Below are 12,343 nucleotides of genomic sequence, written 5' to 3' on the forward strand. Positions count from 1 at the left end.
GTTGCACCAGCCGCCAACCCCACCCACTCAAGGAAGTAGGGATGGCCAGGTCCCAAAAGCCAGACTGGCTGCCACTTGATGGCTGACGGAGTAAAGGCCTGAGGAAAAGCAGATGGCACTGAGGCCTTACCTCTAGGTAGAAGAAATGAGGTACACGAGCAGCAGTGGGTGAGGTTGGTGGCTGGTCCACCTGCTCCTGGCACACCCTTGCAGAGGTGGCTGGTTGCTCTTTGAGCCAGCTTGGCCTTGCCTGGCATGCACAAGCCTCAGTTCAACAATTGTCTTACAAATGGAGCCATATTGAGGAAAGGAGCGGCAGGTTCAGGAGCAGGGTATGAGCTGCCTTTAGGGCTCCAGTCAATGCCTTAGTGCTCAGATGGCACTGCGGGCTTCTTCTTTGCCAAGAGGCAGACCACAGGCCATCTTGAGGTGGACTTTATTATATTCAAGTGCAGAAAGCAGAAAGAATTTCCACCCAGGGGCCTAGGTCTTCTGTGGCCCTGACCAGACTTAGAGTTTGGCCTCAGGCAGGGCAAGCTCACCTGGAGCAGGTGGAGCAGCTGCCAACCTCACCCACTCAAGGAAGCAGGGATGGCCAGTTTCCAACAGCCTGAGTGGCTGCCACCTGATGGCTGATGGAGCAGAAGCCTGAGGAAAAGCAGATGGCACTGGGGCCCTACCTCTACGGTAGAACTGATGTTCCATGAGCGGCAGTGAGTGAGGTTTGTGGCTGGTCCACTGGCTCCTGGCACACCCTTGCAGAGGTGGCTGGTTGCTCTTTGAGCCAGCTTGGCCTTGTGTGCCATGCACAAGCCTCAGTGCAACAATTGTCTTACAAATGGAGCCGTATAGTGGAGAGGAGTAGCAGGCTCAGGAGCAGGGTGTGCACTGCTTTTAGGGCTCCAGTCAATTCCTCAGGGCTCAGATGGCACTGCGGGCTTCTTGGTTGCAAATAGAGACCACATGACATCTTGAGGAGAACTTTATGTTCAAGTGCAGAAAGCAGCCAGGATTTCCACCCAAGGGACTTGGCCTTCTGTGGCCCTGGCCAGACTTAGAATTTGGCCCCAGGCAGGACAAGCTCTCTCAGAGCAGCACTTTGGTACCTGCAGTCTGTGCATGCCAGGCAAGGCCAAGCTGGCTCAAAGGGCCACCAGCCATCTCTGCAAGGGTGCACCCGGAACAGGTGGAGCAGCCATCAACCTCACCCACTCAAGGAAGCAGGGATGGCCGGATTCCAACAGCCTGAGTGGCTGCCTGCTGATGGCTGATGGAGCAGAGACCTGAGGAAAAGCAGATGGCACTGAGGCCCTACCCCTGGGGTAGAAGAAATGATGTACCCTGACTGGCAGTGAGATTGGTGGCTGGTCCATGGGCTCCTGGCACACCCTTGCAGAGGTGGTTGGTTGCTCCGTGAGCCAGCTTGGCCTTGTCCTGCATGCACAAGCCTCATTGTGACAATTGTCTTACAAATGGAGCCATATAGAGGAAATGAGCAGCAGGCTCAGGAGCACGGTGTGCCCTGCCTTTAGGGCTCCACTCAATTCCTCAGGGCTCAGATGGCATTCTGGGCTTCTTTCCTGCCAAGGGTCAGACGACAGGCCATCTTGAGGAAGACTTTATGTTCAAGTGCAGAAAGCAGCCAGGATTTCCACCCAGTGGCCTAGGTCTTCTGTGGCCCTGGCAAGACTTAGAATTTGGCCCCAGGCAGGACCAGCTCACTCAGAGCAGCATGTTGGTGCCTGGGGTCTGTGCATTCCAGGGAAAACCAAGCTGGCTCAAAGAGCAACCAGTCACTTCTGCAAGGGTGCACCTGGATCAGTTGCAGTAGCCACCTACCTCACCCACTCAAGGAAGTAGGGATGGCCGGGTTCCAACAGCCGGACTGTCTGCCACCTGATGGCTGATGGAGCTGAGGCCTGAGGAAAATCGGAAGATATGGGGGCCCTACCTCTAGGGTAGAGGAACTGATGTACCCGACTGGCAGTCAGTGGGGTTGGTGGCTGGTTCACCAGCTCCTGGCACACCCTTGGAGAAGTGGCTGGTTTCTCTTAGAGTCAGCTTGGCCTTGCCCCGCATGCACAAGCCTCAGTGCAATAACTGTGCTACAAATGGAGCCATATAGAGGAAATGAGCAGCAGGCTCAGAAGCAGGGTGTGCAGTGCCTTTGGGGCTCCAGTCCATGCCTCAGGGCTCGTATGGCACTGCGGGCTTCTGGTTTTAAAGAGGCAGACCACAGGCCTTCTTGAGAAGGACTGCATGTTCCAAAACAGAAAGCAGCCAGGATTACCACCCAGAGGACTCGGCCTTCAGTGGCCTTGACCAGACTTAGAATTTGGCCCAAGGCAGGACAAGCTCACTCAGAGGAGCATTTCAGTAGCTGGGGCCTCTGCATGCCAGGTGAGGCCAAGCTGGCTCAAAGAACAACCAGCCACCACTGCAATGGTGCACCTGGAACCGGTGGACCAGCCAGCAACCTCACTTACTGAAGGAAGCAGGGATGGCCAGATTCCAACAGCCTGAGTGGCTGCCACCCGATGGCTGGTGGAGCAGAGGCCCGAGGAAAAGCAGATGACACTGAGGCCTTGCCACTAGGGTAGAAGAAATTATGTACCTTGACCGGCAGCGAGTGAGGTTGGTGGCTGGTCCACGGGCTCCTGGCACACCCTTGCAGAGTTGGCTGGTTGCTCTTTGAGCCAGCTTGGTCTTGCCTGGCATGCACATACCTCAGTGCAACAATTGTGTTACAAATGGGGCCATATACAGGAAAGGAGCAGCAGGCTCAGGAACAGGGTGTGCGTTGCCTTTAGGGCTCCAGTCAATTCCCCAGGGCTCAGATGGCACTGCAGGCTTCTTTGTTGTCAAGAGGCAGACCTCAGGCTGTCTGAAGGAGAACTTTGTGTTCAAGTGAAGAAAGCAGCCAGGATTGCAATCCAGGGGTCTAGGCTTTCTGTGGCCCTTTCCAGACTTAGAATTCGGCCTCAGGCAGGACAACTCACTCAGAGCGGTACGTGGGTAGCTGGGGCCTGTGTATGACAGGCAAGGCCAAGCTGGTTCAAAGAACAGCCTGCCACCTTGGCAAGGGTGTGCGTGTAGCAGTTGGACCAGTCACCAACCTCACCCACTGAAGGAAGCAGGGATGGTCAGGTTCCCACAGCCTGAGTGCCTGCCACCTGATGGCTGCTGGAGCAGAGGCCTGAGGAAAGCAGATGGCACTGAGGCCCTACCTCTAGGATAGAAGAAATGATGTATCCTGAATGGCAGCGAGTGAGGTTGGTGTGCTGGTCCACCGGCTCCTGGCACACCCTTGCAGATTTGGCTCATTGCTCTTTGATCCAGCTTGGCCTTGCCAGGTATGCACAAGCCTCAGTGCAACAATTGTGCTGCAAATGGAGCCAGACAGAGGAAATGAGCAGCAGGCTCAGTGGTAGGGTGTGTACTTGCTTTAGGGCTCCAGTCCATGCCTCAGGGCTTGTATGGCACTGCGGGCTTCTTGGTTACCTCCACAAGCCATCTTGAGGAGGACTTTATGTTTTAAAATGCAATTCAAATTAGCATAAAACATTTACAACCTAGGAAAAGGCTTATGGCATTAGAATCCATATTTATATGATTATTTTGTGTTTTTTTGAGATATGGTCTTTGTCTCTCATCCAGACAGAAGTGCAGTAATTTTGTCGTAATTCACCACCACCATGAACTCTGAGTGCAATCCATCCTTTTGCCTTGGTCTCCCAACTAGTTGGAGCTGCAAGCATAAGGCACCATGCCTGGCTAGTTTTTTAAATGTGGTTTTGTTGTTGTTGAGAGTATAGTATCATTATGTTGCTCTGGCTGGTCTCAAATTCCCAGCCTAATGTGATCTTTCTGCCGCAGCCTCCTAAAGTGCTGGAATTACAGGCATGAGCCGCCATGCCTAGCATAGAGTATTACATTATTTTCAAAGTCTTATTCTAAGATCCATTTATTGACTTTGGCCTAAATAACTCAATATAATATCTCAGAAACTTTTTTTTGACAAATTTTGGGGCATGATGATGAGAGAAGGGGGTTCGAAACTTTCTAATAAGAGTTAACTTGGAGCCATTTAAGGAGGAACAAACACAGATTATCAGAAAAATAAAAGAAAGATCAAGTGCAGAAGTTCTGTGGCAAAGATGATAGTAAAGAATATATGATTGTGACTCATGGTGGCTTTTACTTTCTTCTTGAATTTCTGAGTAACTTATGGGTTAACATTTAAAGAATGTATGTTATAGATAACATTTTATTGCAAGTAAATATATTTCAAATTTTGTTACTGGTTTTGTATGAGATTATTCTCAGCCTCCTTCATTATCAAGCTGTATTATTTTATTAATGTAGTTTGATGATCTTACAACACAGCTGGGAGCTGTATCTTCAAAATATGTGTATTTGACTAAATAAAATCAAGTTATTCAATGGGAGTTATAATCTATGAAAAAAAGTACAACAGGAATGTAAAAAATTTCAGGAGGATAAAAATATGTTGGAAGAAGAAATATTAAATCTTAAGATGCTTATGGAAAGAACACACAGGTGAAGACAAATTGGTGATGTACAAAATTATAAATTGGATCTAGAAGAAAGCGCATTGCAGGCAATAGAAAAATGAGTAGAAATCCCTTTACAGGTTAGTTTGTAAAATCAGGTAAGTTTATTTATAATGTGCTTCTATTTATTTCACCGCAAATTATATTTTGGAGATATATATATATTTCCTCTGCCTCTCTAATAGCAATTTGCCTTGTAGAATTCTAGCAATAAAGTGGCATCTGTTTTTACTTTCAAATATTTAAATTTCCATCATTATAACAAAATTGATTTTTCAGAGTAATGATTCTCACTGTGGAGTCATTTGATTAATAAGACCCATTGGCATAAGATTACAACTTCTGACTGCAAAAATCCTGGAAGAAAAACTAGGAAATATTCTTCTGGACGTTGCACTTCGCAATGAATTTGTGGGTAAGTACTCAAAAGCAATTGCCAGAAAAATGAAAACTGACAAGTGGGGTTTATTTAAACTAAATAGCTTCTTCTGCACAGCATGAAAAACTATCAAGGGATTGAACAGACAGCCTACAGAATGGAAGAAAATATCCACACACTATGCACCTGTAATCCCAGCTACTCGGGGGGCTGAGGCAGGAGAATCATTGGAATCTGAGAGGCGGAGGTTGTAGTGAGCTGAGATCACGCCATTGCACTCCAGGTCGAGACTGCATCTCAAAAATAAATAAATAAATAAATAAAATAAAAACAAATAAATAAAAGCTAAAAGTTCTATGAAAACATTAATGCACATACAATCTTTTAAAAATGTTTATTGTTTCTCTAGAGATTTCAATACCTATTCTAGCTTATTACAGTAACCTACAGTTTATATTATATCAACTATGGTATAAAGACCTTAAATTGTATATTTCTGTTTCCTCCCTCCTTTACACTATTTATGTCATGCATTATAGTCTCAAATATTATGAATTCCATGATGTGAAGTTACTCTTTTTTTAAAAAAAATTTAGACAATCCATGATCTTTAGAGCAATGTAAAATAATTGGGCTACATATCTTTATATCTTCCCTGGCACTCTTTATTTCTTTGAGTAGTTTCAACATTCATCTGCTTCCATATTCCTTTTGCCTCAAGAAATCGTTTTGACGTTTATTTTAGTGCAGACCTGTTAGCAAGGGACTCTTCCAGTGTTAATCTGAAAATGTCTTCATTTAATTGTTATTTTAGTTATATAGTTAATGGATATAAGATTGGGGACTGATTTTTTTTTAGTTATTTAAAAATTTTGTATCATTGGTTTGTGACTTGTAGAGTTGCTGACAAGCAGTTCACTGTAATGTTTGTTTTTGTTTATCTCTGTACACAATGTTCCTATTTTTCTGTGACTGAATTCAAGATTTATGCTAATCGTTGGTTTTCATCAGTTAGACTAGTGTGATTATTCTAGCGTTCTTTAAATTTTTTATTAATCTTTCTTGGAGCTATTTGAGGTTGCTTGGGGTCCTCAGTCATCTTTTTCAAATTTTTCTTCTCTCACACTGTTTTTAATCTCCTTCTGGAATTCCAATTAATTGTATTTTAGTGAATTTCGTATTAGCAGAGAATTCTTGGACTCACCGGAGTATTTTATTTGCTTGGTTCATTGGTTTATTTTGTTTTCCTCTTTCTTCCCTTTGTGCTGCCATTCAAATAATTTGTGTTGGCCTAATATAAAATTTGCTGCTTCTTTCTTAACTCTGATGACCAGTCTGCTAATCAGCTTGTTGATGTAATTCTTCATCTCTGTTCTCAAGCTTTCACTTATTTCTAGCTTTTGCCTTTTACTGTTCCCATCTCTGCTGAAATTCCTCATTTTTCCATGCATGTCTTTTTTTTAACTAGATCCTTTAACATTTTGATCATTATTATTTAAATTACTTGCATTTAGTTCCAACATCTGAATTATCTCTGAATTTGATTCTGTTGACTTTTTATCTTTTGAAAATATTATAACTCATAACTCAAATTTCTAACTTGCTTTTATGTGTCTCCCAGTTTCTAAAAAAATGCAAATCATCAGATGTACAAAAACAGTAGCTCGTGAGATAATTACTTATGTCAAGATTGTTTTATGTTTCTGTTTCATTTTGGTTTGTGTCATGCTATTAGTGTGGGCAGGAACAAAGGCTGATTTTTGCTGTGGTGTCTGAAACATTCAGTGAACCATGTAACTTCAATTTCTCCAGCAGTAGGCTGCAATACCTTGTGCCTTGTGTGGGGCCTTAGGCTCTGCAGGGCATATGCCAATGCTCCTGTTCCACAGTTACCTTCCGGTAGTCCTTACCACCTATGTCACAGAGAGGGTCTCTCTCCACTTTCTTGTTACTCTCTAACTGTAGAACATCATTTCTTGTGTGTGTGACTATGCAGAAAATTGAGGTTGGGAGCAGAGGGATGATTCATGTTATTTTGGAGCCAGTTTCATCATCGGAGTCTCAGAGAAGGGATATTTTTAGCACTTCGTGACTCTTATTCCAGTGGGAGTCAAACTGTCCCTTATCTGTGTTGGTTTTTGAGGAAGAAATAATATCTTGCCTCCTCCCACTTCAGTGGTAGAAAACCTTTGATTTATATCATTGAAAGTTTTCAAACCCACAATAAGGGCTAACTCTTTTCTTTCTCCTTCCATAGGAACAATGCACCTTTGTCTGTGGTCACTGGATGGAGATTTTCCAACCCTTTACCACAGTAGCACGACTCTGCATTAGTGCAAAATCCTGGGCCCCAAAAAATCCTTGTTCCTCTCCTGATGGAGAAGTATTTTTCCTCCATCCGTGCCCTAGAAGCAGTGATCCTTTGCCTGGTCTCAGGTGGGGTGGAGTAGGGTGTGAGAGGTTTCTTAACCTTCTCTGAAAGCTGATGTGTTTTGCTTCTTCTTATCTCCCAGAAACAGTAGACTTTTGCATGGCTTGTGGACCTAGATGCTTTTAAGCCACAACAAATTAAGCGTTTTGATTCTTAGGAGAGAAGCAAATGTTCATGTAGTCCATTTTTTTCTTATTTATTTTTTGCTTTGTTTTCTTATTTCAGTCATGATGAGTTGAATATGATCATGATTTTCCAGTTAAGCCGCTTGCATTTCTAAAATTTTATTAGTCCCCCTTTGGCCTTTCAGCACTAAATCAAATGCAGATAATCATCACTTGTGTGAATAAAGTGTTTTTATTGAGAACAGAATTGTTCATATACACACAAATGTGGATATTATCTACTTAGCACAATATGTCATTGTTTCAAAATGTAAAATCTGCTTTAGGCTGAACAAAGAATGGTTCTTGAAACTATTTTCCCTTTGTGATCAATTCAAAAAAACCAGTGCTTTCTATCTCATGGGTAGATTATTAAAATAATTACATACCTGATCTTCATTTTATGTTCTCTCTCTTCGAGATATTTCCTTCAAAACTACTTTGACTGATTAGTCTCTTTTGGATTTCGTTATACTCTGTATTTTCTTCACAAGCTCATCAGGGTAAATCCTGCCTTTACGTTTGTTATAAAAATTCTCTCTTTTTTTTTTTTCCAAATCTTATTTGAGCTGAAAGCTCTCCACCAAATGTCTCCTATGCCACAAAGCCTTATTTTACTGATCTCTCCTGTCCTCCTTGCTCAAGCTCATTTAGGAATTTTTTTATGAAAATATTCAAGGAATACTTTAAAAAAAAAGTATGAACACATAGTATTTTCAATTTGAACACAAAATACTGCTCTACTTGAAAACAAGTTTTAGAAACAATTAAATGTTTCTAGAAGGAGAATCAACAGTGTCATAAATATCACAATCCAATTTTCCTGTTTGTACTAAAACACACATTAGCAAATATTTACTGAGAAATTACTATTTGCCTTAAAGTATAATGCTTTTGATACACGTTATAAAAACTAGTTACTATTATTAGCAGTATTTTAAGAGTAAAAATATCGAGTCTTAGAGATGTTAAGCAATGTGCACAAATAGCATAGGGAAAGTTGGAGTTCTGAAATTGTGACTATGCTGTATGTATGATAGGAGAATCAATTCTTGTCAAATGTAACTGTCAAGTCATTGTGCAGATTCGGAGGTCTCTGATTGCTAGGGTCAGTACACTTAAATCATGTCACAACTTAGTTAAATCTATTTTATTAAAGCAAAATTCCATGTATAATTTCACAAAGATTATTGGCACCAAAAACATTATTTTTCCTTCCTTCCTTCCTTCTTTCTTTCTCCTTCCTTCCTTCCTTCCTTCCTTCCTTCCTTCCTTCCTTCCTTCCTTCCTTCCTTCCTTCTTTCCTTCCCTCCTTCCTTCCTGCTTTCTTGCTTTCTTTCTCTTGTTCTTTTGTTCTCTTTCTCTTTCTTTCTTTGAGATAGGGTCTCAGTCTGTTGCCCAAGCTGGAGTGCAGTGACACAATCATGGTGCACTGCAGTCCCAGCTTCCCCAGGCTCACGTGATCCTCCCACCTCATCCTCCTGAGTATCTGGGACTACAGGCAAGCCACCACACCTGGCTTTTTTTTTTTTTTTCAAGATTGGGTTTCACTGTACTGCCAAACCTGGTCTGCAACTCCTCAGCTCAAACAATCCACCTGCCTTTGCCTCCTAAAGTATTGGGATTCCAGATGTAAGCCACATGCCTGGCAAATAATGTTATTCGATAAGTTCAATTTAACTATTAGATTTTGGACAATGAGAGATAGAATTTTCTATATCATAATTCATCTTGTGTTCTTATTTGAAGTAATATATAAGGATTTCAATTCCACTCAAATATATTTATTAGCAAATTAAATTTCTTTTTCAGGATTCCAAACTTTTGTTCAAGACATAAATGCTAAATGATGTCACTAATTTTAATTAGATTAACAGAAAGGTATTCTGGTGTTTAATAACAGTGACAGAATGAGCTATTGATTTTAGTTTCTTTCTCTTTGTCTCTTTCCCCTTTTTAAAATATTTTACTTTTTAGGCTCTTTGGAATCCCAAAGATAGAGTTTTAAGAATTAAACAAAACACTCACAGAAACTGCCAATGCTAGGATGAAATATATTGTTACTGTGCTTTGGGATTAAAATAAGGAACTACAGTTTACAGAACTTTTATACTGATACACAGACACTAAAAAGGGAAAGGGTTTGGATGAGAAGTTCTGCTATGCAATCAAGAATCTCAGCCACTCATTTCTGTAGGAGCTGCAGGAGCTCCCTGTAAAGAGAGGTTAGGGAGAATGTAGCTTCAGAGTTTCTCCATTTTTTCCAGAGGTTCCCCCAAAAGGTCATGACAGTTTATAAGAATGCTTCACTTGTGAAAAACAAATATCAAAGTCTTCTTGTAAATTATATTTAAGGACAAATCTTCATTCCATGTTTAATTTATTTAGCATTTTATATGTGCAAATGTGTAAAATATCATCACCTAAAGCTATATAACATGTTCTATTTCTATACTGTGATTACAGGTTTATAATTCTGGAAAGATATACAGAACAAAAGATTTACGTTTTTAATCACTTTAAGTGCACGGTTTTGTGGCATTAAGTATATTTGCACTGTTGTGCAACAGTCACCACCATAGACCTCCAAAACTTGTCTTCTCCAACTAAAACTCTGTACTCATTGAACACCAACTTCCTATTCCTCTCCCTACCCCTCCCCATAGCAATCACCATTCTACTTTCTGTCTCTACAAATTTCACAAAGTATCTCACAGAAATGGCATGATATAGAATGTTTGAATTTCTCGAACTGGCTTATTTCACTTGGCATATCTTCAAGTTTCATCTATTTCATAGCATGTTCAGAATATATTTTAAGGCCGAATATTATGACGTTGCCGTATATACCACATTTTTTTAACTACTCATCCATCAATATTCACATGGGCTGCTCCTTCCCTTTGATTATTGTGGATAATATTGCTCATGGACACACTGCACAAACATCTGTTTGGTCCCTGCACTCCTTTATTTTGGATATGGATTTGCATTTTAATACAATGGAGAAATTATGCAGCTTTTTTGAAGTGTCCAAATGAAAAGGAGCACAGCATCAGTAAAATATTAGAAAGTAGATTATTGGAAAAAGTAGGGAGAGAATTGAACCAAAATTTAATAAGCAGTGTAAGAGAGTTTCAAGAGGAGGGAAAAAATCGACAATATAAACAGAGAATTAAATAGTGAAAGGTCGATATCTAGAAAATTGTCACATGTACCCATATGTTGCCTGTGAGCTGATATTTACATTATTGTTTTATTCCAGGTTTACAAAAGTCAGTGCAATATGAGAGTTTCATGATGCTAAATAAACTGAAACATGATACATATTTTGATGTATTGTCCTTGAGAGCAGGCTGGTGGTAATTAGTGCAATTTTAAATTATGATATGATAGTGGAGTCAATCTGCCAAACTGAAAAATATGTATATATACAATGTGTATACGTTTCTCAAAACCCCGTTTTATCATACAATTAAATTATGATTTAAAGCTACCTGACAATTACTGGAGGAAAAAATGAAACATTTACATTAATATTACCATAATTTTGATATTATTGCAAATATCAAAGCGTGTAGTACTTAGGGATAAACCTGCAAAAAAAAGAAACGTTTGAAAACTACGAAACTACAAAATATTGTTAAAATAAATAAGAGACCTCAATCAATGGAATGTATGAGTCATAAATCTCAATACTGTTAAAATGTCTATTCTTCCCACATTGATCTATAAGAATTCCAATCAAATCACAGCTGTATTCCTTATTTTAGAAATTGAGAAACTAAAATTCTGAAATGTATGTCGATGGGTAGAGGACCTATAAAGGCAAATTACTTTGAAAGGAAACAATTACTTAGAATTTTTTTCCTATTTCTGTGAAGAATATCATTGGTATTTTCAGAGGGATTGCATTGAATGCGTAAATTGCTTTGAGTAGTATTGTCATTTTAACAATATTAATTCCTCCACACCATGAGCATGGAATATCTTTTCATTTTTGTCTTCTTCTATTTCTTTCATCAGAATTTTATAGTGTTCCTTTGTTCTTTGTATGGACCCTTCCTTCCTTCCTTCCTTCCTTCCTTCCTTCCTTCCTTCCTTCCTTCCTTCCTTCCTTTCTTTCTTTCTTTCTTTCTTTCTTTCTTTCTTTTTTTTTTTTTGATGGAGTCTCGCTCTGTTGCCAGGCTGAAGTACAGTGTCACGATCTCAGCTCACTGCAACCTCCACCTCCCAGGTTCAAGCGATTCTCCTGCCTCAGCCTCCTGAGAAGCTGGGACTACAGGCGCATGCCACCATGCATGACCAGCTCAATTTTTTTTTTTTTTTTTTGTATTTTTAGTAGAGGCGGGGTTTCACCATGTTGGCCAGGATGGTCTGGAACTCCAGACCTTGTGATCCACCCACCTCCACCTCCCAAAGTGCTGGGATTACAGGTGTGAGCCACCGTGCCCGGCCTTGTATAGATATTTCTTCTCTGATTAGATTGATTCCTAGGTGTCTTATGTATTTTGTAACTATTGTAAATGGGATTGCTTTCTTTCTTTTTTTTTTTTTTCTTTGAGATGGGGTTTTGATCTTGCTGCCCAGGCTGGAGTGCAGTGGCCCGATTTCAGCTCACTACAACCTCCGCCTCCCAAGTTCAAGCGATTCTCCTGCCTCGGCCTCCCGAGTAGCTGGAATTACAGGCATGTGCCACCATGCCTGGCTAATTTAGTATTTTTAATAGAGACAGGGTTTCTCCATGTTGGTCAGGCTGGTCTCGAACTCCTGACCTCAGATGATTTGCCCACTT

Source organism: Macaca nemestrina, chromosome 15 (assembly GCF_043159975.1).
Source record: "Macaca nemestrina isolate mMacNem1 chromosome 15, mMacNem.hap1, whole genome shotgun sequence".
Taxonomy (NCBI): Eukaryota; Metazoa; Chordata; class Mammalia; order Primates; family Cercopithecidae; genus Macaca; species Macaca nemestrina.